Source organism: Moschus berezovskii, chromosome 9 (assembly GCF_049115385.1).
Source record: "Moschus berezovskii isolate FMDL1 chromosome 9, NW_MosBer_1.0, whole genome shotgun sequence".
In the NCBI taxonomy this organism is placed as follows: Eukaryota; Metazoa; Chordata; class Mammalia; order Artiodactyla; family Moschidae; genus Moschus; species Moschus berezovskii.
The window spans coordinates 87,488,209-87,514,970 of record NC_142468.1 but is presented as its reverse complement, the minus strand read 5'-3'; the positions used below and the strand labels follow the sequence as shown (position 1 = coordinate 87,514,970).

The window sequence follows — 26,762 nt, the reverse complement described above, 5'->3', positions numbered from 1 at the left end:
ATAAACTCTTACTAAATACTGTTTAGTAACAGTATTCACGGAGAAGGCAATGGCAAGCCACTCCAGTACTCTTGCCTAGAAAATCCCATGGATGGAGGAGCCTGGTGGGCTGCAGTCCGTGGGGTCCCTCAGTCGGATACGACTGAGTGACCTCACTTTCACTTTTCACTTTCACACACTGGAAAAGGAGATGGCAACCCACTCCAGTGTTCTTGCCTGGAGAATCCCAGGGACGGCGGAGCCTGGTGGGCTGCCGTCTATGGGATCGCACAGAGTCGGACATGACTGAAGCGACTTAGCAGCAGCAGCAGCAGCAACAGTATTCAAGCTGAAACTCCAATACTTTAGCCACCTGATTTGAAGAACTGACTCATTGGAAAAGACCCTGAGGCTGGGAAAGATTGAAGGCAGGAGGAGAAGGGGACGACAGAGGATGAAATGGTAGGATGGTATCACTGACTCAATGGATGTTTCAGCAAGCTCTGGGAGATAGTAAAGGACAAAGAAGCCTGGTGTACTGCAGTCCATGGGGTTGCAAGGAGACAGACATGACTGAGTGACTGAACTGAACTGAACTGAAATACTGTTTATTGATTCAGTGCTTTTAGTTCAGCTAGTTCTGGATTTTTGAAAGTACTCAGCTTCTTAGGGGCAGAGCTGGGATGAGAACCCATATCTCCCCATCCAGCTTCATGCTCTTGCCACAACTCCACTGCCCAGACTTTTGTCTGACCTACAGTAGTCATCCTACAGATGTGAGAGTTGGACCATAAAGAAGGATGAGCGCTCAACTGTAGGGCTGTAGAAGACTCTTGAGAGTCTGTTGGACAGCAAGGAGATCAAACCAGTCAATCCTAAAGGAAATTAATCCTGATTATTCACTGGACTGATGCTGAAGCTGAAGCTCCAATATTTTGGCCACCTAATTTGAAGAGCTGATTCTTAGAAAAGACTCTGATGAGGTGGGGAAATTCTTTCACCATGTGGGGTTTCAAGAGAAGAAACAGGAAATTGTGTCTTTGAGGAAGGTCCTGGGAATGTTTGTGGAATGAGTGAATGGAGCATGACGGGGTAACAGGAGCCCTGGGAGAGACAGAACAGGAGAGGTCGTTGGTCTCTTCATCAAAAGAAAGGGTCAGAAAGTCCCCTGTGTCACCTTGGGAGGTAAATTACCTTTGAGGAAATAAAGAGGCTTCTCTGTGGTGGGGAAAGGGTTCCCCTAGACAACAACCCAATTGTCCTGGAAAGGGGGCATCATTGGAATTCTTATGTGTTCCGGACCATCCCGGGGCTGCCATTAGAAAGGCAGGATGGGAATTGGATCTGGGGGTGGGCTTTGAAAGGAAGGGTGGCGAGCACTTGGGATTTGGGCCCTGAGGAAATAGATGTGTGTCTGGGGCTGCCCTCTCAGCAATATGACAGGCTGAAAACAAGGAAGGGATCTTTTCATGCCCCGAAGACACCCCAAACAAGGTGCCACCATTGAATGGAAGTCCCCATCTGTATGATCAGACCACTCAACATGGCTATTCTCTTGATCTTTGTACCTCCCTGACCCGTCCCTGCCTCACCTACACCCTCCTCACCTGACTGACCTTCCCTCTTAACCATAGAGTCTAATCATGGGATAAGCCTACATACTGGCTCCCAGCCCCAGCTGGCGCTCATTGTAATCTTTCCATCAGAACTGCTCCACCAAGGTGATTTATTAAAGGGGCAGTGCAAGGCGTGGGCCTCTGCAGGTTTCCCTGGCAACCGACAAACCGATCTGATATCAATTCCCTCTGTAAGTGGTAACCTCCCTCCTTTCCCAGAAGTAAAGACTGCTGGTGAGGTGTCTCTCCAGGGCCTTGCTTCAGTATGTAGGATCCCCCCATCCATTAAACCATGGAGGCCTCTGTTGCTGACTCCAGGCTCTTTCTTCTGACTTGAGGCTGGGCAAGTACAGCGTTTGCAGGCCTGAGTGGTGCAACCCAAGCTTCCCTTTGCATCCGTGAGGTGCTGTTTGCCTGGTGACGTGGTGTGGCCAGAGCAGTGCTGGCTGCAGGGCTTTTGTGTGGAAGGCACCAGAGGCTCTCAGACCTTGAGAGTTTGGGGCAAATGGGGTGTGTGTGTGTGTGTGTGTCTGTGTGAGCTGGTTTCTGGTTTTACTTGCCTCTGTGTGTCTGGAGCAGGATATGCCTGTTCCTGAAGACACAGGGAGGGTCTCTGCAGGAAGCCTCTGAGTTACTGTCTGGTTTTGAAAGATGAGAGCAATGTTTTATTTGGCATAGCACTTTTAAACATCTCCCTTTTGTATCCGTCCTCTCTTCTGCTTCTCAGCACACCCTACAAGGCAGGCAGGGAGACACCTCTATTTTCTCACAGAGAGGATTGCCTCCTGCGGAGATCACTTAGCGGGAGACTGTCTTTCTCCTGTGGCTCCTTTCACGCTTCCTGGGACTTACTGTTTCCATGCTGCTGGTCAGGGATGACAGGAAGGACAAGACTGGATCTGTCGAAGGGAGCTTCTTTCCAGCCCGGGAGGAAAGTCCAGCTTGTGGTGATATCCAGCAGAACATGAAACCAGTGTGTTGTCTTAAAATATCACTGCAATAAGGATTCAGAAAGGGAGAGTTGAGGTCTTTTCCTTTTCCAAAAGAGTATTAAAATCAGCTTGTTGAGTGCCATGAAAAGGCCTCTTGAAGCAATAGAAACATTTCAGAAAAAGTAAACACAAAAATACATTGAAAATGCAAACAGAGATTAGTGAGAAAGAAAAAGACACTTTGGAGAGAAATGTCAAAGTCCAAATTTAGTGCCTTGAGACAGAAAACTAATCAAATTTACAACTTCTGACAAGATTTATCAGATCAAAAAAGAGAGAAGGCATAATATAAATAACATTGGGAATATAAAAAGGGGACATAACTGAAGGGACAGCAGAGACCTAGATAATAGAGATGATAAACAACTGTGTGCCAATAAATGTTACAACTGCAGAAAATGTATTATCTGTGTCTCTCAGAAAAACTGATTCAAGAAGACAGAAAAGTTAAATGTCTATAACTAATAAAGACAGGAATTGGTAGCAGTTTTAGGCTTCAAATGAAAATTTTCCATTTGCAACAACATGGGTGGACCTGGAGGGTATTATGCTAAGTGCAATGAGTCAGACAAGAGAGACAAGTACTGCGTGTGATCACTGACAGTGGAGCCTGAAAAATAAACAAATGAAATAACAAAACAGAAACAGACCCACAGGCGTAGAGAATGAAGTAGTGGCAACCAATGAGGAGAGGCAGAGGAGGTGGGCAAGGCAGGGGTAGAGGAGTAAGAGGCACAAACTATTGTGTATGAAATGAAGAAATAAGTACCAAGGCTATATTGTACAGAACAGGGAATGTAGCCAATATTTTACTGTAACTTTAAATATAGTATAATCTATAAAATGTGAATCACTATCTTATATATCTGAAACTAATATAATATTATAAATCAACTATATCTCAATTTAAAAAAATAAATAATAGGTAACTAATGAGAACCTGACTGTATAGCACAGGGAACTGCAGTCTTGATGCTAAATGGTGCCCTAAATGAGAAGGAAATACAAAAAAAGACTGGTGTAATATTATATATGTATATTCACACACCACAGCTTCTGAACTGTGGTACTGGAGAAGACTCCTGAGCGTCCCCTGGACTACAAGGAGATCAAACCAGTCCATCCTAAAGGAAATCGATCCTGAATATTCACTGGAAGGACTGATGCTGAAACTGAAACTCCAATACTTTGGCCCTGATGCAAAGAGCTGACCCTTTAGAAAAGACCCTGATGCTGGGAAAGATTGAAGGTAGGAGGAGAAGGGGACGACAGAGGATGAGATGGTTGGATGGCATCACTGATTCAACGGTCATGAGTTTGAGCAAGTTCCAGGAGTTGGTAAAGGACAGGGAAGCCTTGCGTGCTGCAGTCCATGGGGTCACAAAGAGTCAGACATGACTGAGTAACTGAACAACAAAAATATATATGTACACACATGTATAGTGGTTCCCTTTACTGTAGGGTAGAAACTAATACAACATTGTAAAGCAATAAAAATTACATAAAAATTTTAAAAGCAATACAAATTAAAATAAATAAAGTAATAATATAACCAAGTTGGCTTTTCCAGTGGGCTGAAAGTCTGTGTCCCCTCCCACCAAATTCATATGCTGAAACCCTAAATAAACCAAGTGTGACGAATTAGGAGATAGGGACTTTGAGAGTAATTAGGCCATGAGGGTAGAGCCCTCACAGATGGGATTAGTGCCCTTATAAATAGGAGGAGGCCAGAGTGCTATCTGGCTCTCTTTTCTGACCTGTGAGGATACAAGAAGTCAGCAGTCTGCAACCTGGAGGAGGGCCCTTACCAGAACCAGACCCACGCTGGCATCCTGACTCCAGGCTTACGACCTCCAGAACTGTGAGAAAGAAGTCTCAGTAGTCACCCGGTTTATAGCATTTTGTCATGGCAGCCTAAGACAAATTTATCCTAGAAATGCAAAATTGGCTCAACATTTGGAAATCAGTCAATGTCACTCACCACATTAACATGATCATCCTAATAGATGCAGCAAAACTCTCTATTTAGAGAGTATAACCAAATAGTTGATAAAAGTTATCTAATACTTAAAAGAAACATCATATTCAATGGGGAAATATTTAAAAGCATTTCTTTTAAGATCAGGCTTAAGAAAAAGAGGTCCACTATCATTTCTACTTCATATTATATAAAATCAATCTTGTATATGCTACTGTTCAATAAAAAAGAGAAAAAATATCAGAAAAGAAGTTTTTAAAAATTGTGTAGTTAGATAGTAAATTCAAATTATGAAAACTCCTTGGTAGTCCAGTGGTTAGGACTCCACACTTTCACTGCCAAGGGCTGGGGCTTGATCCCTGATTGGGGAACTAAGATCTCACACGCAAGGCAGTATGGCCAAAAATAAATAACTTATTTAATTAAATAAATTTCTTATTTAATAATAACAAATCTATTAGATTATATAAATAAACTTATTAAATAATAATAAACAATTTATTAATTAAATAATATTTATATTATCAACATTAATATTCATATTATTAATTAAATAATTAAATATAAATACAATATATTATTAAATAGAAATAAAAAATTATTATATAATTATATTAATTATAACTACTATATTAATAGTTAAATAATATTTATATTATTTATAATAATTATAACATTTGTATAATATTTAAATATTTATATTTTTAATATTTATATTACTTTATATTATTGAGTAAATAAAATATTAAATAATAAACAACTTATTAAATTATATGAATTGAACAAATAACTTATTAAATAATAATAAATAACTTATTTAATTAGATAAATAAATTCATATCCAATAGGGATTTTCTTTTTTTTTAAAGATTTTCTTTCAATGTGGACCATTTTTTGTCTTTTTGTTATAATATGGCTTCTGTTTTACCTTTTGCTTTTTTTGCCACGAGGTATGTGGGATCTTAGCTCCCCCACCAAGGATAGAAACCTGCATCCCTTCCTTGCATTGGCAGAAGTCTTAACCACGGGACCACCAGAGAAATCCCCAATAGGAATTTTCATGGAAATCAGAAGGCTATTCTAAACATTTTTGGAAGAACAAAGGATAGCCAAGTTACTCCTGAAAAGAAAACCAAAGAGAGGGATTAAGCATACCACTTTCAAGTCTTATTATAAATCCACAGGAATTAAGATGTATAATATTGGCTCAGGGATAGATAAGTTAGACCCATGGAACAGAATGGAGAGCCCAGAGTGTTAACCACGTTGATTGTGGTAATGATTTCATGGGTCTGTACTTAACTCCAAACTCATCAGGTGTACACATTAAATTTGTGCAGCTTTTTGTAGGTCAATCATACCTCAATAGAGTAGTTTGAAGAAAAAAATAGTGAGTACAGAAACATTCCCACTCTTGTAAGGAAAGCTGATGTAAGTCAGAGCTGTCACTGCAGATCAGTGGGGAAAAGAGACAACAATAAATAAATCAGTGCTGGATGACTGTCAGTCCTTTGGGGAGGAAATAAAAATGACCCACACTTCACACCATGTAAGTCCCTTACATACAAATGAGTTCCATTCTGAGAGCACATTCGTAGGTCGGTCCAGTTTGTTCGTAAGTCCAACAAAGTTAGCCTAGGTACCCAACTAGCATAGTTGGCTATATAGTACTGGTGGCTCAGAGGTTAAAGCTTCTGCCTCCAATGCGGGAGACCCGGGTTTGATCCCTGGGTCGGGAAGATCCCCTGGAGAAGGAAATGGTAACCCACTCCAGTATTCTTGCCTGGAGAATCCCATGGATGGAGAAGCCTGGTAGGCTACAGTCCACGGGGTCGCATAGAGTCGGACACGACTGAGCGACAGAACAGAACTATATAGGTTTATAACATTTTTCACATGAATAATACATTTAAAAAAACAAAAAAGAAAGAAAACATGTTTAATCTCACAGTATAGTACCATGAAAAGCACACTAGTACCAGCTACATCAGCAATGCTGTTACATTTGCTTCCGGACATCCTGGGCTTGAAATAAAGCGACTGTACTCTATACAGCACTCTACAGTAAAGTACACAAAAGCATGACCATTTGTAGAGGATGCACACACACGACAATGTACGCCAGATACGTGAGCTAACTTTTGTGACTGGACATGTGAACACACATTTGCATCTTTGAAAGTTCTCAACTTGAAGGTTCATATGTAGAGGACTTACTGAACAAAAATTCAGTTCCAGGTGAATCAAGCACTTAAATATGAAAGGCATAACTTTAAAAGATACAGGATTTCCCTGGTGGTCCAGAGGTTGACTCCCCGCCTCCACTGCAGGGGGCACAGGATTAATTCCTGGTAGATGAAGTTCTGTACTGCCCTGGTGGCTCAGATGGTAAAGAATCTGCCTGCACTGCGGGAGGCCTGGGCTCAGTCCCTGGGTTGGGATGATCCCCTGGTGGAGGGCTTGGCAAACCACTCCAGTATTCTTGCCTGGAGAAACTCTATGGACAGAGAGGTCTGGCGGGCTATAGTCCATGGGGTTACAAGGTGTTAGACATGACTGAGCAACTAAGCACAGCGCACAGAGGAAGTTCTGCATACTGTGCAGTATGGCCAAGAAGAAAAGAGAAAAAATTATATATATAATAAAAATATATAGAATTTAATAACTTGAGGCAATGAATTATTAAACACATACACAAAAGCACAAAATCAGAATACAATTTTTAAAAATAAGATCAATCTGACAATATTAAAATTTAGACCAGTTCATCAGAAGGGACTAAAAAAATTGGACAGGGAAGCCTTAAACTGGGAGAAGGAAATTGCACCACATAACCAGCAAAGAGTACGTGTTTAGACTCTGGAGGACTTCCCTGGTGACCCAGTGGTTAAGAATCTGCCTGCCAGTGCAGGGGCTCAGGTTCCATCCCTGGTCTGGGAAGATTCCACATGCCATGGGGCAACTAAGCTTGTGTGCCACAACTACTGAGCCTGTGCTCTAGAGCCTGCAATTCACACCTGAAGTCAGCGTGCCCGAAGCCAGTGCTCTGCAACGAAAGAAGCCACCGCAATGAGAAGCTGCAACTAGAGAGTAGCCTCCTGCTCGCAGCAACTAGGGAAAGCCCTAATGGCAATGAAGACCCAGTGCAGCCATAAATAAATAAAAACCAAAGTCTTACTTAAAAAATAAAGTCTCTGGAGTCTGGCTGCTGTTGCTGCTGCTGCTAAGTCGCTTCAGTAGTGTCTAACTCTGTGCGACCCCATAGACGGCAGCCCACCAGGCTCCACCATCCCTGGGATTCTCCAGGCAAGAACACTGGAGTGGGTTGACATTTCCTTCTCCAATTCTTGAAAGTGAAAAGTGAAAGTGAAGTCGCTCAGTCGTATCTGACTCTTCGCGACCCCATGGACTGCAGCCTACCAGGCTCCTCCACCCATGGGATTTTCCAGGCAAGAGTACTGGAGTGGGGTGCCATTGCCTTCTCCCTAGAGTCTGAAGTCTGTATCAAAAACTACAACCCTTAGAAAATGCTGCTGCTGCTGCTAAGTCGCTTCAGTTGTGGCCGACTCTGTGCGACCCCATAGACGGCAGCCGACCAGGCTCCGCCGTCCCTGGGATTCTCCAGGCAAGAACACTGGAGTGGGTTGCCATTTCCTTCTCCAATGTGTGAAAGTGAAGTTGCTTAGTCGTCTCCGACTAGTAGCGACCTCATGGACTGCAGCCCACCAGGCTCCTCTATCCATGCGATTTTCTAGGCAAGAGTACTGGAGTGGCTTGCCATTGCCTTCTCCGCTTAGAAAATGACACTGCAGCAAAAGACAAGTACATGCATTTCATAGAAGAGATACCATGCATGAATGGCCAAAACATCTTTAAAAAGATGTTCAGCCTCATTAGTAATTAAAGAAATGTACAAAATCACTGCAGATGCTGATTGCAGCCATGAAATTAAAAGACGCTTGCTCCTTGGAAGGAAAGTTATGACCAACCTTGATAGTATATTAAAAAGCAGAGACATTACTTTGCCAACCAAGGTCCGTCTAGTCAAGGCTATGGTTTTTCCCGTGGTCATGTATGGATGTGAGAATTGGACTGTGAAGAAAGCTGATCACCGAAGAATCGATGCTTTTGAACTGTGGTGTTGGAGAAGACTCTTGAGAGTCCCTTATACTGCAAGGAGATCCAACCAGTCCATTCTAAAGGAGATCAATCCTGGGTGTTCATTGGAGGGACTGATGCTAAAGCTGAAACTGCAATACTTTGGCCACCTCATGCGACGAGTTGACTCACTGGAAAAGACTCTGATGCAGGGAAAGGTTGGGGGCGGGAGGAGAAGGGGACGACGGAGAATGAGATGGCTGGATGGCATCACCGACTCTGTGGACATGAGTTTGAGTGAACTCCGGGAGTTGGTGATGGACAGGGAGGCCTGGCGTGCTGTGATTCATGGGGTTGCGGAGAGTTGGACACGACTGAGCGACTGAACTGAACATTAAAACTAAGATATAACTTTATGACTACCAGATGGGCAAAATTTAAAACCTGAATATACCAAGGGCCAGTAAAGCTGGCAATGGGAGTATGCATAGGCCATTGGCAGAAGTGTAAATGGGTACACTCGCTTTGGGGACAAATTATTATAACTGCCTGCCCTAAGAAATCTGTGACTCCATTCCATTCTCAGGGAAAGAAAGCCTTACACAGTCTCAACAAGAAAAACATTATTCTAATAACCCAACCTGTAATAAGTAAAACAGACAATCCAGCCCCTAAAGCCACGAAGGGAGAATAAGATCTGTAATCTATTATACTTCGAGCTGGCTTCTTTTCAGTTACAATCTGGTTGAGCGTTTTAAAAACAAAACAGTCCCAATTAAAACATTTTAATCATAAAATACACCCTGGACTTCAAACTTACAACAAAAGAAAAAACAATAACCACATCTTTTCCTGAAATTATTTAACTAACCAGCCCCTAAAACAATTAAAACCGCCATCAACTTCACACATAACTGCTCATCAAGGAAGATTGCTGCTGCTGCTGCTAAGTTGCTTCAGTCGTGTCCGACTGTGCGACCCCAAGTAAGATTAAGTCATGTAAATAAGGATAACAAACATACACTTTCACATTAATCAGTTGTGATTAGAAAAGCTGGATTTAGAAAAGACAGAGGAACCAGAGATCAATTGCCAACATCCACTGGCTCATCGAAAAAGCAAGAGAGTTCGAGAAAAACATCTATTTCTGCCTCAATGTCAAAGCCTTTGACTGTGTGGATCACAACAAACTGGAAAAATTCTTCAAGAGATGGGAACACCAGACCACCTTACCTGCCTCCTGAGAAATCTGTACGCAGGTCAAGAAGCAACAGACATGAAGCAACAGACTGGCTCCAAACCGGGAAAGGAGTAGGTCAAGGCTGTATATTATCACCCTGCTTATTTAACTTATATGCAGAGTACATCATGAGAAATGCTGGACTGGATGAAGCACAAGCTGGAACCAAGATTGCTGGGAGAAATATCAATAACCTGAGATATGCCGATGACACTACCCTTATGGCAGAAAATGAAGAGGAACTAAAAAGCCTGATGAAAATGAAAGAGGAGAGTGAAAAAGTTGGCTTAAAACAACATTCAGAAAACCAAAACCATGGCATCTGGTCCTATCACTCCAGAGCAAATATATGGGGAAGCAGTCCAAAAAAAATTTCTTTGGGGGGGGCTCCAAAATCACTGCAGTTGGTAACTGCATCTACGAAATTAAAAGACCCTGGCTCCTTGGAAGAAAAAATACAACCAACCTAGACAACATATTTACAAGGCAGAGACACTAACCTTGCCAAGTGTGTCTAGTCAAACATATGGTTTTCCCATGTGAAAGTTAACTATACAAGAAAGCTGAGCACTGGAAAACTGATGCTTTTTAACTATACTGTTGAGTAAAACACTTGAGCGGTAGACAATAAGAAAACCAACCCTGAATTTTCATTAGAAAGATTGGGGTTTAAAGCGAACTTCCAATAACTTGGTTTTCTGACATAATTAACTGACGCATACACTTGCATTTCAAATGGATACGTTCTAGGAAGTTCATCCCCCTTCACCGACAACACTTTTGGCTACTCAAGGTAGTACAAGTCTTTCGTTAACCAGTATAAGTAGCCTTGTTGAAACAAGGCCTCAAAAAATTAGTTTAAAACTCAGAGTTGTTCCTCTCCACGGAAATCTTTAGTAAAAGGCGAAAGATTTATACGATCTGAAGAGAAACCAGAGTATAAACCTCCGCGTTGTAATTCACAGCTCGGGTAACAGAAACTCCTAGAACAGTGATAGTGACTAGCTAACACCGAGAGCCAATGCCTGAACAAACATTTCTAGATTACTCTGTAAACAAGGGTCTAATTTCAGAAACATACGTAAAAGAAAATTTGAAGTTTTAGCGTTTTAAACGTGCCGCGCGGCGGTATGCAAATCAGCCCAGTGGGCGGCCTCTCCCGCGGAAGCGCGGACTGCGCGCGGCGCTCCGGGTCCGCGCTGGGGGCGCTGCGGAGGCCTGGCCGGCCAGCCGGCATCCGCGCGCCGCACCCGGCGGAGACCCGCCTTTCAGAGGTTTTGTGTATGTGTATGTCTGAGTTCGATTGAAAAAGAAAAATAGCAAGTAATTGGCACAAAATTCATGACCGTGATTCCTCCCTTCGGTGGACTGAGGGTTTTCAAAGTTTGACAGTTTCCTTTTTCTTGGACTGCGTGGTGGGCGCATAGGTGTTTTGTCTATACCGTGCACGTCCAAGATGTACACTCTGGAATATTCTGCCGTTTGAGAAAAATTCATAGCCGTGTCCTGTTTAAAATTGGAGCTTTGGATATTCCCAGGGGGTCCAGTGGTTCGGGCTCTAGCTTTCACTCCTTGCTGGTTCCTTTCCTGGTGGGGAAACTAAGACCCCTCAAACTGCGCAGGCCAAAATAAAAATGGCGCTTGCAGCCCTGGGCTTCACATTTCCTGCCTCCTCCCTCCTGCCCTGATGCTACTTGTGGCGATGAAATCTTGTTTCAGTTTCAGACCTCGAGTCTCATTTAGAAAACAAACCAGAAAAAAAAAAAACACCCCATGAGCCGTACTCTCCTCTGCAGTGCTCAGGAACGGGCTCCGACAATCTACAGAGACTCCTTAACGATTGTGGTAACTGAAAGTCTTGGGAAAGGAAATTGCAGTTCTTTTTTGATTCTTTTCTGGAGGCCGTGTCAGTATTCCACTTCCCAACTTTGATACCTCTGAGTTGTCATGTTTGGTTTGCTAGTTCTGCTCACAATATATTTCACATTATATTTGATTTAAATTTGTCGAAAACAGCTTTTGGGGGGTATAATCCACTTACCACACAGTTCACCCATTTAAAGTGTACAACTAAGTGGCTTTTAGCATATTCAGAATCGTGCGCTTATCTCCACAATGTGGTGGCGCTAGTGGTAAAGAACCTCCCTGCCAATGCCGGTGACTTGAGAGACTCAGGTTCAATCCCTGGGTCAGGAAGATCCCCTGGAGAAGCAAATGGCAACTCTCTCCAGTATTCTTGCCAGGGGAATCCCATGGACAGAGGATCCTGGCAGGCTACGGTCCATGGGGTCGGGAAGAGTCAGGTACGACTGAAGTGACTTGGCACGCATGCGCACAACAGTAGTGTTTTTGTTTTGTTTTGGCAGGCCTGTGAACCACATGGGATCTTGGTTCCCTAACCAGCGGTGGAACCTGCACCGCCTGTAGTGGAGGCAGGGAATCCTAACCACTGAACTGCCAGCAAAGTCCCCACAACCTAGTTTTAGAACATTTTCATCAACCCCAGAAAGGAAGAGTTCCCATCAGCAGTTATTCCCCAGCTCTCCCACCCCCTAGCCTCTGCCAAATACTAACTACTTTCTGTCTCTGAAGTGTCTATTGTAGACATTTCACACCAGTGAAAGCATACAACCTGTGGCTTTTTGTGACTGGCTTCCTTCACTTAGCCTGTTTCTGAGATTAATTCACACCATTCATTCATTCGTTTTGAGATTCCTTTGTGTTCTTCCATATTTCAGTGTGATGGGGCGTTAAAGACCCATGGAGGTACAGTGTTCTCACCCTATGACGATAGTTACACCTCTCAGGGTTTGGCCAGGGGCTCAGTCGTTGAGAGGACAGGAAAAGAGTGTTTCTCTGCTCCTAGATTGGAGGGGACCCTTGGTCTCCTTCATTCTGAAAGCGTCCTGGGCAGCTTTCACTGGCTAGAAAACTACAAGGAGGGTTAAATTGTTTTTTAGCCATTCCAAGCTCCATGGATGTTTCCAGGACTTCTGACTCCAGAGCATGGGCACACCTCTGATTGTAAATATGGGGTTTGAGGGGCTGGAACAATTTGTTTATAGTGTGCCTGGAATTTCCATTTCTGGCAACAATTCATACTAATACGTAATATAAGGTGGTAGTCCCCAACCTGTTTGGCACCAGGGACCAGTTTCATAGAAGACACTTTTTCCATGGGTGGGAGTGTGGGGGATAGTTTCATGATGATTCAAGTGCATTACACTTATTGTGCACTTTATTTCTATTATTATTACATCAGCTCCATGTCAGATCATCAGGCACTGATAAAAGGCATACTAAAAAATATAAAACATAAAAACCTTTATTGGAATTTTTTTTATTGAAACTGTGATTGTTCTTGTCTTCTTCCTGACTCTAAAGGGAACATTAATAACACTTTCTGTTTCATGTGGTGTTTGCTCCGGTTTTCTGGTTGCTAAAATTCTTCCTTAGGTTGGGCAGATGTTAAATTTTACCTATATTGTTGTTCAGTTGCTCAGTCATGTTCGACTCTTTGCAACCCCATGGACTGCAGCACACCAGGCTTTCTTGTCCTTCACTATCTCCTGGAGTTTGCTCAAACTCATTTCTTTTGAATCGGTGATGTCATCCAGCCATCTCATCCTCTGTTGTCCCCTTCTCCTCCCGCCCTCAGTCTTTCCCAGCATCAGGATCTTTTCTAATGAGTCAGTTCTTATCAGGTGGCCAAAGTATCGGAGCTTCAGTTTCAGCATCAGTCCTTCCAATGAATATTCAGGACTGATTTCCTTTAGGATGGACTGGTTTGATCTCCTTGCAGTCCAAGGGACTCTCAAGCGTCTTCTCCACAACATCACATCTAAATGTATAATGAATGGGTATTTGAATTTATTCAATACTTTTTCTGCATTTGTGGAATTATTATAGAATGCTTTTGCTCTAATCTCTTCCAGTGAGGATCGACATTAAGAGATCAGTGTTAAATCAGCCTTACCTGTTCTTATGGGTTGTTCTTTAGTTCCTTTTTGTTGTGGCAGGATCCCAGAGGCCACAGCTACAAGTGGCAGGTCTGAGACTTAGAGCAACACCTAATCCTTTCAGATTCTGCAGTGGAGAAGCACGCTCCTGTGCAAGGTAAACTGGGCCTCTAGGTCTCAGCTCTTGTCCCTTTCTCCTTTCTGCTGCAGCCTCTGTTGGCCACAAGGGGGCGCTTGCTTCCCCTTTTAGTGCTCAATTCTGGAGAAGGCAATGGCAAGCCACTCCAGTACTCTTGCCTAGAAAATCCCATGGATGGAGGAGCCTGGTAGGCTGCAGTCCGTGGGGTCGCTAAGGGTCGGACACGACTGAGCGACTTCACTTTCACTTTTCACTTTCACACATTGGAGCAGGAAATGACAACCCACTCCAGTGTTCTTGCCTGGAGAATCCCAGGGACAGGGGAGCCTGGTGGGCTTCCGTCTATGGGGTCACACAGAGTCGGACACGACTGAAGTGACTAAACAGCAGCAGCTGTCTGGCGACCGCATGGACTATAGCCCGCCAGTCTTTTCTGTTCATGGGATTATCTAGGCAAGAATACTGGAGTGCGTTGCCAGTTCCTTTTCCAGGGCATCTTCCCGACCTAGGGAGGCAACCCGCCTCTCTTGTCTCCCGCGTTGGTAGGCGGGTTCTTTACCACTAGCGCGGCCTGGGAAGAAACTTTGAAACGTAAACGTCAAGTGGCTCTGTCATGTCCGACTCTCCGCGACCCCATGGACTTTAGCCCGCCAGGCTCCTCTGTCGATGGGGATCCTCCAGGCAAGAATACTGGAGTGAGTTGCCATTTCTTTCTCCAGGGGATCTTCCCGACCCAGGGATCGAACTTGGGTCTCCCGCATTGCAGGCAGACTCATTGCCTGCGCTAGCAGGGAAAGATACTGTAGGTGCAGAAAAATTACAAACTTTTCCCAAAATAAATAACACCACATGCTAAAGAATCACACTAAGCAAAGAAAATAATAATAGGGCTGTAATTCCAAAACAGGGGCTCAAAGAAAAAACAATTTTATGAAACTACTCTTTTAAATAAGATTAACTTTGGAAACTCCCTGGCAATCGAAAGGTTAGGACGCTGTGCTTTCACTGCTGAAGCCCCAGGTTCAGTTCCTGGCGGTTCACTCGCTTTGTCATATCTGACTCTGCGACCCCATAGACTGTGGCGCACCAGGCTTCCTTGCCGTTCCCCATCTCCGGGAGCTTGCTCAAACACACGCCCCTTCTCCTCCACGATTTGCCAAAGTGTATAAGCATTTAAAGCACACGTGAATAACACTGTAAAAGCACCTCCATGACTAATGCATTATTTTAATACAACAACGTTTTGATAACATACTAGAAAAACCTGCTTACTTTAACAAGTTATATCAACAAACGCTGTTTCACCTATTCTTTTTGACTGATTTGGCAAAGTAAACAGGCACCTCAGAAAAACCTTTAAAAACAAAAACGACAGGTAAACCCAAAGTATATGTCTACTTAATCTTATCATATAACCAGTCTGTTGTTAACAACAAATATAAGAAAAAAGTTTCTATAAGCCACCCATGAGAAATACTAGTTCTTTTTTTCACACAGCAACAAACAGCCTCGCATCAAGCAAAGCTTCAAAAAATTGGTTTAAGACTCAGACGTGTTTCTCTCCACGGAAATCTTTAGTAAAAGGCGAAAGATTTATACGTTTTGAAGAGAAACCAGAGTGTACTTGCTGCCGCCCATAATTCGTTTTTCCAGTAACTACAACTTCTACCACAATGATGGTGACTATTTATTCCCAAACTTACTACCTGAGGAAATTTACTCAAGGAATTCTGAAAATAATATTTTCACATTCAGAAAATTCAACTAAGCAAAATTTTTGTATTAAACTCAAAACTATTAAACTATTTGCAGTGCATTGTGGGTATGCAAATGAGCCTGAGTGATCGCCCATATTCAAACCGGGCTCTGGGGTCAACTTTAAGGGCCCAAGCCATGACTTGGCTGCCTTTGATCTAAACTCTCGGTTGGTCTGCTGGAGACATTCTGAGGTTATCTGTTCGCACACTGGGACTTTGATATATATATATATTTTTTGTATCTTTTAAATAAAATAATTTTCTGATAGTTGAGGTGGGGTCAGGCCTTGAGGATAGACAGCGAAGTAATTGTTAATATGAAGTCCACAGCGTCCCTGCTGGCTCAGGCAATAAAGTGGCTGCCTACAATGCGGGAGACCCGGGTTCGATCCCTGGGTTGGGAAGATCCCCTGGAGAAGGCAATGGCAACCCACTCCAGTACTCTTGCCTGCAAAATCCCATGGAGACTCCTGGTAGGCTACAGTCCATGGGGTCACAAAGAGTCGGACACGACTGAGCGACTTCACTTCACAGTAGGGAGGGAGGAGTGTGACTGGGGAAAGGACCACAGAGAGTTTCAAAGGTGTTGGCACTATCTTTCTTCTTAAACTGGGAGGGAGGCAACAAGGTACCTCTTTAAAAAGTTTTCTTTATTTTGATGTGGATCATTTTTCAGTTCAGTTCAGTCGCTCAGTCGTGTCCGACTCTTTGGGACCCCATGAATCACAGCACTCCAGGCCTGCATGTCCATCCAACTCCCAGAGTTCACTCAAACTCATGTCCATTCTCTGTCGTCCCCTTCTCCTCCTGCCCCCAATCCCTCCCAGCATCAGAGTCTTTTCCAGTGAGTCAACTCGATGCATGAGGTGGCCAAAGTATTGGAGTTTCAGCTTCAGCATCAGTCCTTCCAGTGAACACCCAGGACTGACCTCCTTTAGAATGGACTGGTTGGATCTCCTTGCAGTATAAGGGACTCTCAAGAGTCTTCTCCAACACCACAGTTCAAAAGCATCAATTCTTCGGGGATCAGCTTTCTTCACAGTCCAACTCTCACATCCATACATGACCACGGGAAAAACCATAGCCTTGACTAGATGGACCTTTGTTGGCAAAGTAATGTCTCTGCTTTTTAATATGCTATCTAGGTTGGTCATAACTTTCCTTCCAAGGAGCAAGCGTCTTTTAATTTCATGGCTGCAATCAGCATCTGCAGTGATTTTGGAGCCCAAAAAAATAAAGTCTGACACTGTTTCCACTGTTTCCCCATTTATTTCCCATAAAGTGATGGGACCAGATGCCATGATCTTTGTTTTCTGAATATTGAGCTTCAAGCCAACCTTTTCACTCTCCTCTTTCACTTTCATCAAGAGGCTTTTTTAATTCAATCAAGTAAATTCAATCAATAAAGTCTTTATTGAATTTGTTACAATATTGCTTTTATTTTATATTTTTTGGTTTTTTGACCTCAAGGCATGTGGGATTTCAGTTCCTTGATCAAGAATCGAACCTGCATCCCCCTGCACTGGAATGCCAAGTCTTAACCACTGGACCACCAGGGAAGTCCCCATTTTATTACCTTTTCAATTATATTTAGATATCATATAACATCATGTATCATATTCATAAGCATTGTGAATCTTCCCCATCATTGGCATCTATTTTTATGTCTTTTCATCTAGCTTTTCAAATTAAATATTTTATTTTAAAAAAACAACGCCTTTTTTTGGCTGCATTGTTGCTTTTGCATAGGCTTTCTCTAGTTGTGGCAAGAAGGGGCTACTCGTCATTGTGGTGTCTGGCCTTCCCACTGCAGTGGATTCTCTTGTTTCAGAGCACAGGCTCTGGGTGTGCAGGCTTCATTAGTTGTGGCACATAGGCTCAATAGTTGCAGCTCACAGGCTCTGGAGCTCAAGCTTAGTTGCTCCAAGGCTTGTGGACTCTTTCTGGACCAGGGACTGAACCCAGGCCCCAGACATTGGCAGGCAGGTTTTTATCAACTAAGGCACCAGGGAAGTCCCTCATACAGTTTTGTAAATTTAAAACAAAGATTTTTTTGGTTAGATTTACTTTACCCTTAATACTTTGTAGTTTGGGGCCTAGTATAGATTTTTTAAATTAGAATTTGTTGTTGACATTATAGTATTAGTTGAATTTTATCTATTGCTTTTGCATGGGTTAAGCCTATACACCATAGTTACTGAGCCTGTGTGGCTAGAGCTCCTGATCTGCACAAGAGAAGCCAATGCAATGAGCACTGCAAGGTAGACCCAGGGCAGCCAAAAATAAATAAATAAATAAAATATATATTTTAAAAAAAAGGGCTTCCCAGGTGGTGTCAGTGGTAAAGAACCCACCTGCCAATACAAGAGCCATAAGAGATGCCAGCTTGATCCCAGGGTCCAGAAGATCCCCTGGCGGAGGGCATAGCAATCCGCTCCAGTATTCTTGCCTGGAGAATCCCATGGACAGAGGAGCCTGGTGGGCTACAGTCCATAGGGTTGCAAAGAGTTGGACACGACTGAAGTGACTTAGCATGCACATATATAAAGAGAAAAATGATCCTGCATCTTCATTTTGTACTGGATCTCAAAAGTTATTTGGAGGAATTTTTTTGATTAAGCTAATAGCATTGTACTCCTAGTATATTGTATTTTTTTTCCTTCTTGCAGTGTAGGTGGATATTGAGTTAATCATAAGTTTTCCCTTTTAATATATAAATATGGAAAATTATACTCACAGATTTTGTATCATAAATTAACTCTGCATGTATAACCTAAACTCAATTTAGCAGCAATGGATTTTTAAGTAGACTTAATTTTGTAAGAAAAGTTTCAAACATTTTGAAAAATTGTGAAGATACTGTAGAGTTTCTGTATACCCCACACCCAGTCATCCCAATCACTAAAGTTATCAATATGGTACATTTATTATCATTAATGAGTCAATAGTCCAAAGTTTATTCAGATTTCCTTGGTTTTTATCTAATGTCCTTTTTGTGTTCAAGGATCCTACCCAGGATACTACATTTTATTTAGTAGTTATGTCTCCTTAGGTTCCTCCGGCCTCTGAGTTTCTTAGACTTTGCTTGTTTTGATGCCTTTGAGTTTTGAGGTATACTGATATTTCGTAGACTCCCCTTCTGTTGGTGTTTTTGTGTGTGTGGCGGTCCTGGGTCTTTTTGTGGTTGTGCAGGCTGTTCCTTGCAGTACCTGGGGCTTCTCTAGTTGAAGCGCCTGGCCTTAGTTGCCCCACAGCAGTTTTAGTTTCCTGACCAGGGATCAAACCGATGTCCTCTGCATCGAAGTGCAGACCCTTAACCACTGGACCACCAACGAAGGCCCCCCTCCCCCACTGGGATTTGTCTGATGTTTTCTCATGATTGGTGATGGTGGTGGTTTAGTTGCTAAGTCATGTTCGATTCTTGCAACCCCATGGACTATAGGCCACCAGGCTCCTCTGTCCATGGGATTTCCCAGGCAAGGATACCAGAATGGGTTGCCATTTCCTTCTCCAGGGAATCTTCCTGACCCAGAGACTGAACTTGCCTCTCCTGCATTCCAGGTGGATTCTTTACTGACTGAGCTACCAGGGAAACCCTTTCTCATGATCAGACTAGGGTAATATGTTTTTGAGAGGAAGTCTACATAGGTATATTGCCATTTTCATCATTTCATTTCAAAGGTACATACATCAACATAATTTATCACTGTTGATATGATGACATTAATCAGCTCTAGAGAGGTGATGGGGATAGGGGTTGAATCAATCACCAGTGGTCAATGATTGGATCAACTATGCCTAAGTAATGAGGCCTCCATAAAAGTCCAAAAAGGATGGGGTTCAGAGAGCTCTGGGGTTGCTGAACACATAGTGATGCTCGGGGAATAGTACCTCCCCCCCGAAAGAGCACGGAGAAAGCCCCTTCCCACATATTTGCCCTGTCATCGCTTTCATTTGGCTCCTCCTGTGATTCTATATTTTTATACTCTAGGAAGTTAACTTTTTCTGAATTCTGTGAACCACTGCAGCAAATTAATCAAATCCAAGGACGGGGACATGGAAGCCTCAGATTTACAGCTAGTTGGTCAGAAGCACAGGTGATAACCTGGCCTTGAGATTGCAACAGAAAATTATGAGACATGCAAAGAAATAGGAAAGTGTGACTCATACACTGGGGAAAAAAACAGTCAACAAAAATTGCCTGTGAAAGCAACGAGATGTTGGGTTTAACAGGCAAAGCCTTCAAAGTAACCTTTATAAATATGTTCAAGGAGCTAAAGGAAGTGATTGAAGAAATGAAGGAAAAAGGATAATGTTACATCAAATAGAGACTCCTTTATTGATAGAAATAAAAGACAAATTATTCAAGAAGAAACAAATGGAAATGCTGGAGTTGAAAAGTATGATAATTGAAAGGAAAATTTCACTAGAGGGCTCAGTGGCAGATGTACACTGACAGAACAAAGAACCAGCAAATTTGAAGATAGACTGAGAGAGATTCCATAATCCAAGAACAGAGAGGAGAATGCTGAAGGAAAATCACCAGCGCCGCAGAGAAACGCGGGACGCCACCAAACACATCAACGTGTGCGTAGTGGCAGTACAGAAGGAGAGACGAGACAGAGGGAGAGAAAAAGCACTTGGAGAGATAACGCTGAAAACGCCCCAGATTATAAAAGTAACCACTTACACGTCCAGGAAGCTAATGGATTCCAATAAAATACAATTCAGTGAGTTCCACAGACACAGCACAGTACTGAATAAAAACGCCCAAAGCCAAAGACAAGCAGGGAATCTTGAAAGCAGCAAGGGAATAATGCCTCATCACTTACTCATAATAGCCAAAAGGTAGAGGCAATCCAAATGACCACTCACTAATGAATGGATAAACAAAAGGTAGTATATGCAGATAATGGAATAATATTCAGCCCTAAAAAGGAATGAAGTATTGATGCATGCTACAACATGGACGGACTTTGAAAACATCATACTCTAACTGAAAGAACAAGTCACAAAACACCACATAGTATATGACTCCATTATGTGAAATGTCCAGAATGGGCAAACCTAAAGAGATAGAAAGCAGATTAATGGTTGCTTAGAGCTGGGGTACTTGGGAGCATAGGGTGGTGATAGCCTAAGTATATAGGATTTCTTTTTGATGTGGTGATGTTTTTAAATTCATGAAAATGATGGTTGCATATATCTGCAAATGTACTAAAAACTCTTGTTTTACACTTTAAATGTGAATTGTATGGGCTGTGGATTATATTTCAATAAAGTTGCTTTTAAAAAAAATAAAAAGAACCACAGTGATATGGAACTAGATAGCCCAGCTTGCTCTTAAGAGCTCCCAGACTCTAGAGTGGTATCCTCAGAGACCTTTCCACACCCCCTGGAACATGGGTATTAACAGTGTGACTCTCTCACTTTGTGTGTGAGATAGCATACTTGGCAAAAAGCAAACTTCAGGTCTTCATCCAACAAACAATCCTTGAGGCCAGTAAGGTGGCTTTGTCTAAGGGTCCACAGTGAAGAAGAACAATAGTTCTCAGGTCCCCTGCCTCCCTGCCATAGGCTCTGCCTTTCTGGATCTGACCTTTGGCAGCCATGTTAGAGTTCCTGAGTCCCATGAGGCTCCCAAGATTTTCAGGGCACTAAGGGTCTTTTTGGAATGAAAACCACAATCACAGAAAACTAATCAAACTGATCACAAGGCCCACAGCCTTGTCTAACTCAATGAAACTATGAGCCATGCCGTGTAGGGCCACTAAAGATGGATGGGTCATGGTGGAGAATTCCGACAAAATGTGGTCCACTGGAGAAGGGAATGGCAAACCACTTCAGTATTCTTGGCTTGAGAACCCCATGAACAGTATGAAAAGGCAAAAAGATAGGACACTGAAAGATGAACTCCCCAGGTCGGTAGGTGCCCAATATGATACTGGAGATCAGTGGAGAACTAACTCCAGAAAGAATGAAGAGACGGAACCAAAGCAAAAACCACACCTAGTTGTGGATGGGACTGGTGATGGAAGTAAAGTCCGATGCTGTAAAGAACAATACTGCATAGGAACCTGGAATGTTAGCTCCATGAATCAAGGCAAATTGGAAGTGGTCAAACAGGAGATGGCAAGAGTGAACATCGACATTTTAGGAATCAGTGAACTAAAATGGACTGGAATGGGCGAATTTAACTCAGATGACCATTATATCTACTACTGTGGGCAAGAATCCCTTAGAAGAAATGGAGTAGTCCTCATAGTCAACAAAAGAATCCAAAATGCAGTACTTGGATGCAATCTCAAAAATGACAGAATGATCTCTGTTCGTTTCCAAGGCAAACCATTCAATATGACAGTAATTCAAGTCTATGCCCAAACCAGTAATGCTGAAGAAGCTGAAGTTGAATGATTCTACGAAGACCTATAAGAGCTTCTAGAACTAACACCCAAAAAAGATGTCCTTTTCATCATAGGAGACTGGAATGCAAAAGTAGGAAGTCAAGAGATACCTGGAGTAACAGGCAAATTTGACCTTGGAGTACAAAATGAAGCAGGGCAAAGGCTAACAGAGTTTTGCCAAGAGAACGAACTGGTCATAGCAAACATCCTTTTCCAACAACACAAGAGAAGACTCTACACATGGACATCACCAGATGGTCAATACTGAAATCAGTTTGATTATATTCTTTGCAGTCAAAGTTGGAGAAGCTCTATACAGTCAGCAAGAACAAGACTGGGAGCTGACTGTGGCTCAGATCATGAACTCCTTATTGCAAAATTCAGACTGAAATTGAAGAAAGTAGGGAAAACCACTAGACCATTAAGGCATGACTTAAATCAAATCCCTTATGATTATACAGTGGAAGTGACAAATAGATTCTGATAGACAGAGCCTCTACCTGGAGAACTATGGACGGAGCTTTGTGATCAAGACCATCCCCAAGAAAAAGAAATGCAAAAAGGCAAAATGGTTGCCTGAGGAGGCCTTACAAATAGCTGAGAAAAGAAGAAAAGGTAAAGGCAAAGGAGAAAAGGAAAGATATACCCATTTGAATGCAGAGTCCCAAAGAATAGCAAGGAGAGGTAAGAAAGTTTTCCTCAGTGATCAATGCAAAGAAATAGAGGAAAACAATAGGATGGGAAAGACTAGAGAGTCCTTCAAGAAAATTAGAAATACCAAGGGAACATTTCAAGCAAAGATGGCCTCAATAAAGGACAGAAATGGTATGGACCTAACAGAAGCAGAAGATATTAAGAAGAGGTGGCGAGAATACTCAGAAGAACTTTACAAAAAAGATCTTCACGACCCAGTTAACCATGATGGTGTGATCACTCACCTAGAGCCAGACATCCTAGAATGCGAAGGCAAGTGGGCCTTAGAAAGCATCACTACAAACAAAGCAAGTGGAGGTGAGGGAATTCCAATTGAGCTATTTCAAGTCCTGAAAGATGATGCTGTGAAAGTGCTGCACTCAATATGCCAGCAAGGTTGGAAAACTCAGCAGTGGCCACAGGACTGGAAAAGGTCAGTTTTCATTCCAGTCCCAAAGAAAGTCAATGCCAAATAATGTTCAAACTACTGCACAATTGCACTCATCTCACACGCGAGCAAAGTAATGCTCAAAATTCTCCAAGTCAGGCTTCAACAGTACGTGAAGCGTGAACTTCCAGATGCTCAAGCTGGATTTAGAAAAGGCAGAAAAACCAAAGATCAAATGACAACATCCGGAGATACCATTTCACACCAGTCAGAATGGCTGCTATCCAAAAATCTACATGCAATAAATGCTGGAGAGGGTGTGGAGAGAAGGGAACCCTCTTACACTGTTGGTGGGAATGCAAACTAGTACAGCCACTATGGAGAACAGTCGAGATTCCTCAAAAAACTGGAAATAGAATTGCCGTATGATCCAGCAATCGCACTCCTAGGCATACACACCAAGGAAACCAGAATTGAAAGAGAGACATGTACTCCAATCTTCATTGAAGCACTGTTTATAATAGCCAGGACATGGAAGCAACCTAGATGTCCATCTGCAGACGAATGGATAAGAAAGCTTTGGTACATATACACAATGGAGTATTTCTCAGCCATTAAAAAGAATGCATTTGAATCAGTTCTAATGAGATGGATGAAACTGGAGCCTATTAGACAGAGTGAAGTAAGCCAGAAAGAAAAACACCAATACAGTATACTAACGCATATATATGGAATTTAGAAAGATGCAAATGATAACCCTGTATACGAGACAGCAAAAGAGACACAGTCTTTGGGACTCTGTGGGAGAGGGTGAGGGTGGGATGATTTGGGAGAATGGCATTGAAACATGTATGTTGTCATATGTGAAATGAATCACCAGTTCAGGGTCGATGCATGATACAGGATGTTTGGGGCTGGTGTGCGGGGATGACCCAGAGGGAGGATAAAGGGAGGAGGGAGGTGGGAGGGGGGTTCAGGAGGGGGAACTCATACCCGTGGCGGATTCATGGCAATGTATGGCAAAACCAACCAATATAATATTGTAAAATAATTAGCCTCCAATAAAAAAAAAGTTAAAAAAAATAAAAAATAAAACAAATGACAACATCCGTTAGATCACTGAAAAAGCAAGAGAGTTCCAGCAAAACATATACTTTGACTGTGTGGATCACAACAAACTGTGGAAAATTCTTCAAGAGATGGGAATATCAGACCACCTTACCTGCTTCTTGAGAAATCTGTATGCAGGTCAAGAAGCAACAGTGAGAACTGGACATGGAACAACAGACTGGTTCCAAATCGGGAAAGGTGTATGACAAGGCTGTACATTGTCACCCTGCTTATTTAATTTACATGCAGAGTACATCACATGAAATGCCAGGCTGGATGAAGCACAAGCTGAGATCAAGTTTGTCAGGAGAAATATCAATAACCTCAGATAGGCAGATGACTCCACCCCTATGGCAGAAAGCGAAGAAGAACTAAAGAGCTTCTTGGTGAAAGTGAAAGAGGAGAGTGAAAAATTTGGCTTAAAACTCAGCGTTCAGAAAACTAAGATCATGGCATCCAGTCCCATCACTTCATGGCAAATAGATGGGGAAACAATGGAAACCATGACAGACTTTATTTTGGGGGGCTCCAAAATCACTGCAGATGGTGACTGTAGTCATGAAATTAAAAGACACTTGCTTCTTGGAAGAAAAGCTATGACCAACCTAGTCAGCATATTAAAAAGCAGAGACATTACTTTGCGGACAAAAGTCCATCTAGTCAAAGCTATGGTTTTTCCAGTAGTCATGTATGGATGTAAGAGCTGGACCATAAAGAAAGGAATCACCAAAGAATTGATGCTTTTGAACTGTGGTGTTGGAGAAGACTCTTGAGAGTCCCTTGGACTGCAAGGAAATAAAACCAGTCAATCCTAAAGGAAATCAGTCCTGAATATTCATTTGAAGGACTGATGCTGAAGTTGAAACTCCAATACTTTGGCCACCTGATTTGAAAAACTGACTCATTTGAAAAGACCCTGATGCTGGGAAATATTGAAGGCAAGAGGAGAAGGGGAAAAGAGGATGAGATGGTTGGATGGCATCACCAACTGGATGGACATGAGTTTGAGCAAGCTCCGGGAGTTGGTGATGGTCAGGGAAGCCTGGTGTGCTGCAGTCCATGGGGTTGTAGAGTTGGACACGACTGAGCAACTGAACTGACTGACTGAAGGGTTTTTTCTGAGACTGCAAGGAGATCCAACCAGTGCGTTCTAAAGGAGATCAGTCCTGGGTGTTCATTGGAAGGACTGATGCTAAAGCTGAAGCTCCAATACTTTGGCCACCTCATGCAAAGAGTTGGCTCACTGGAAAAGACTCTGATGCTGGGAGGGATTGGGGGCAGGAGGAGAAGGGGACGACAGAGAATGAGATGGCTGGATGGCATCACCGACTTGATGGAGGTGAGTTTGAGTGAACTCTAGGAGTTGGTGATGGACAGAGAGGCCTGGCGTGCTGTGATTCATGGGGTCGCAAAGAGTCGGATCTGACTGAGCGACTGAACTGAACTGAAGTGAACTGAAGGCTCTCAGACACTTTTTGATGCTTCTGGAGCAGTAGAGGTCTCACAGCATCCAGAGGTTTGATGCGGTTTGATGCGGACTCCTGGGAGCAGCCAGCACTGATTGGAAGTGAGTGTGAGCCTGGGAAACCATGTGATGGCTGGTGATCTAGTCTTGCTCTTTCTCCCAAAGTCATACACAAATGAGAGCAAGACCTCTCCTCTGAGCTCAGGGTGCTACTCAATCTGGATGGAGAAGGTTCAGGAAGTTCCTCCCTTGGAGGATGCTTGAGTGCGGAGGTGTGGGCAGAGTGTTGAGGGGCTTCTTGGTGTAGGAGTTAGCCATCACGTGTGCTTAGATTTCCATGTGACCATGAGGCCAAAATGTAGGGGTTATCTTAATGGGGTTGTGAGTTGGCGGAGGGGATGGGGGTCTATCCCTTCCCTCCTGCAGAACTGGGTCAATCTGCCCTCAGCCCGCCCCTATTACTTGTCTCCAGGGCCTCCCTTTCTTGGAGGCTCTCAAAGGTCTTGTCTGAGAAGCCAGAGACTTTTGCAGTGCAGCGAATTCTGAAAGGCAGAGGAAAGGTCTTTTGGTTTTTAGAATCTCGGATTCACGCATCTGGCTGTGGAACCTTGGGCAATCACGGCAGCCCTCTGAGACCCAGTTGCCCTGGGTTTTAAATGACTGCACCAGCCCATTTTGGAGGGATATGATTCCAGAGGGAGGCAGGAAGTAGTAGCAATTCTCCAGGCGAGACCAGCAGGCTGAGCCCGCGGTGGGTCAAACGTGCGCCTGGGTCAGTTTCTACTCGGGGCTTCAGCGAGGGTGGCCCGCAGCAGCGTGGGCGACCCCGCCGGGGCCGCGCTCAGGTTAGCCGGGGCCCGCGCGGGCAGGGGCGCGCGGACGCTCGCAGCACCTGGGAGTGGGCGGAGGCGGACGCGGGAAGGGGCGGGCCCTCGCTGGGCGGG

General features: G+C 43.2%; 1 long non-coding RNA gene and 2 other non-coding genes across 3 annotated transcripts in view; all 3 read right to left on the bottom strand.

Moving 5' to 3' along the window:
• Positions 1 to 2,459: 2,459 nt before the first annotated feature.
• The window catches only part of LOC129562581 (uncharacterized), a 96,234-nt gene continuing 71,931 nt past the window's right edge, over positions 2,460 to 26,762 (bottom strand). Inside the window, exon 3 of the long non-coding RNA XR_008687224.2 lies at positions 2,460 to 2,589. This is a non-coding gene — a long non-coding RNA (uncharacterized LOC129562581). The remainder of the gene's footprint in view (positions 2,590 to 26,762) is intronic.
• LOC129563657 (U5 spliceosomal RNA) lies at positions 10,729 to 10,844 on the bottom strand. Its single transcript, XR_008687397.1, has one exon. It is a non-coding gene; the product is annotated as a U5 spliceosomal RNA (small nuclear RNA).
• LOC129563660 (U5 spliceosomal RNA) lies at positions 15,507 to 15,623 on the bottom strand. Its single transcript, XR_008687400.1, has one exon. It is a non-coding gene; the product is annotated as a U5 spliceosomal RNA (small nuclear RNA).